Here is a 2,378-nt window from a genome sequence, read left to right on the forward strand (position 1 = left end):
CGGGCGCCTGCGGGGCCGTCCGGGCTCCCCACCAACGCCCCCTTCCCGGGGCCGCCCCCCGCCCACGCGGGGACACAGCGCTGCCCTCGCTCGCCCCCACCCGCCTCTGGCTGTCGGCCCAGGGCGCCCCCTGGTGGGCGGGACGAGGGGATGGGGCACAGGGGCGGGGTGGGCACCTGCCCGTCTGCCCGCGGAGCTGGCTAGGTCAGGCCAGCTGTTTGCCCCCTCCTCCAGGAAGCCCAGCCTGCGTTGCCCAAGGAGGAGGGGCTGCCGGTCCACCCCTGCTGCCCTGTCAGGGCGGTGCTGGCCGTCACAGGGATCCACCAGCGCAGGAGGGGTGCATCAGGAAGGCCTCCCCCGAAGAGGTCCCCAGGAGGTCAGGGAGGGGCGGCCCAGACCCGGGCAGCTGTGCCAGGGCCTGAGGCTGCAGGAAGGAGGCAGGGCACCTCGGAGGGCTTCTGCCTTTCCCTCTGCTCCATGGCCTGGCCCTCAAAATTAAAATTGACAGAAAGGAGAATGAACGTCTACGAGCAAGTCCCCTGCCTGCACGGCCCCTGGCTGCTCCTGCCCTGCACCCCCTTCTCGTGCCAACTCAGGCCTTTCCTGGTGGGCAGCCCTGGCTAGAACTTGGGGAGACCCTTCCTTGCCTGTGCCCCCTGGGCCTCCCACCTGCCCCTTCCCTGAAACCCTGGCTGCTTTCAGGCAACCCACCCCAGCACCCGCAGATGTGGCCTCTCAGCCCCAGGGACACGGCCCAGCCCGGAGATGGAGCCCGGGCAGGTGGGAGCCCCCGTAGGCCCACCCTGCGGGCGGTCCGGCTGAATCTCTGCCCTCATGGGATCGCGGCCACCAGGGTGAGGCGGGACACGCTTGGGACTCCCTGGCCAGCATCTTTCTGTTTAAACCTTGCCATAGGGCACGTGGGCTCACCAGAGAGAGGGCAAGTGAGAGGTCACTCCCAGGGGCTGGCCCCGCCACGGCCCTCCTCTTCCCGTCAGGACTCCAGGATCACAGGTGTACGAGCCCAGCATGATTTTAAAGCCGCCAGTCTGAGCCTCAAACTGCAGCGGGCCGTGTGGGATCCAGCACCAAACCTCCACACCGCCAGCTGGCCTCCGTCAATTTGAGTAAATAAATAAACAGACGTTAAACAGTTACTAATGAACAGTAAGTTGTCTAGAGCACATTGTTAGTTGAAAAACACCAGGAAGGAAAGCATGCATAATAATGACATTTAAGTAAAAAACAAAGTCTATTTTTTTGGAGAGGTTTTTTGCTATAGGGCGCGTGCGCTCACCAGAAAGACAGAGAGACAGAGAGCGAGAACTCACCCCCCGGGGGGATGGCCGCACCGCCATCCCTTCTCCATTCTCTCGGGGTCTTGGGCACGCACACGCGTGTACCAGGCATGTTTTCAAGCTGCCAGGCTCAGGACTCGAACCCCGAAGTTGGCTATGTGAGAGTCAGCCAGTCACCTCACCCCTAGCCCCTTTTTATCTTATTATTTATCTAGTTATCTAGTTTAAGGTTTTTGCGATACAGTGCGCACTTGCCAGACACAGAGAAAGTGAGAAATCCCCCCCCGGGGGGGTGGCTACCCACAGCCCATTCTCCTGGGATTCGGGGCACACATGCACACACATCTGCGTGTGTTCCAAGCTGCCGCGCCCGGGATTCAAACCACGTAGTTGCCATGTGAGATGCAGCCGCTGTAAGCGGCACGCCACGGGCTGACCCGCTCCTAGTTCCCTTTAAAATAAACCTTCTACCCTGCCATAATGCATGGGCCCTGCTAGGAGGAAGGCCGGAGGGTCAGGGAGAGGTGGGGACCCTGCAATACCGGCTCTGAAGGTGGGGGAGACAGCCAAGGGGTGTGGGCGCCTCTAGACACGGGTAAAGGCAGGACCCAGAAGGCCCCGGAGCCCCCAGGAGGGCCGGTCCTGCCTCCCCAGCCCAGCGAGGCCCATTTACGGGGTTATTCACTTCTGGGACCACCCAGGACCGGTCCAGGACAGTCGCTCCGTGGTTCCCGGCCCGCCTGCTCACTCGTCCCGACAGACACCCGCCACGCCTGCAGCGGTCACTGCTTTAGGAATGGCGATTATAATTCATTACTAAGTCACTGCCGTCCACTCGGGCCGCCGGCTCCGCGGGCCTGACGAGGCGTTTTTGTGAAGATGAATGTCCTTTTTCTATTCCAGGGGCTCACGTGACGCGAGCTGTCTGTCCCAGGGTTTCTGGAAGGTCCACTCAGGAGCAAAGCCGAGCGACCCTGCGGAGCCCACGGAGGCCTGGCCAGGGCGAGGGACGGCCAGGGCCCACGGGTGTCCGGGGCAGGGCGAGTGACGGCCAGGGCCACGGGTGTCCGGGGCAGGGCG

General features: G+C 62.9%; 1 protein-coding gene across 1 annotated transcript in view; it reads right to left on the reverse strand.

The window, feature by feature from the left end:
• The window catches only part of ADAMTSL5 (ADAMTS like 5), a 7,203-nt gene extending 5,922 nt beyond the window's left edge, over positions 1 to 1,281 (reverse strand). The window contains 1 exon segment of the mRNA XM_027769570.1: positions 931 to 1,281. The gene's annotated coding sequence lies outside the window, so the exon portion shown is untranslated.
• Between the last annotated feature and the right edge of the window lie 1,097 nt (positions 1,282 to 2,378).

The sequence above is a fragment of the Tupaia chinensis genome, unplaced genomic scaffold (assembly GCF_000334495.1).
Source record: "Tupaia chinensis unplaced genomic scaffold, TupChi_1.0 Scaffold149964_1, whole genome shotgun sequence".
Classification (NCBI taxonomy): domain Eukaryota; kingdom Metazoa; phylum Chordata; class Mammalia; order Scandentia; family Tupaiidae; genus Tupaia; species Tupaia belangeri.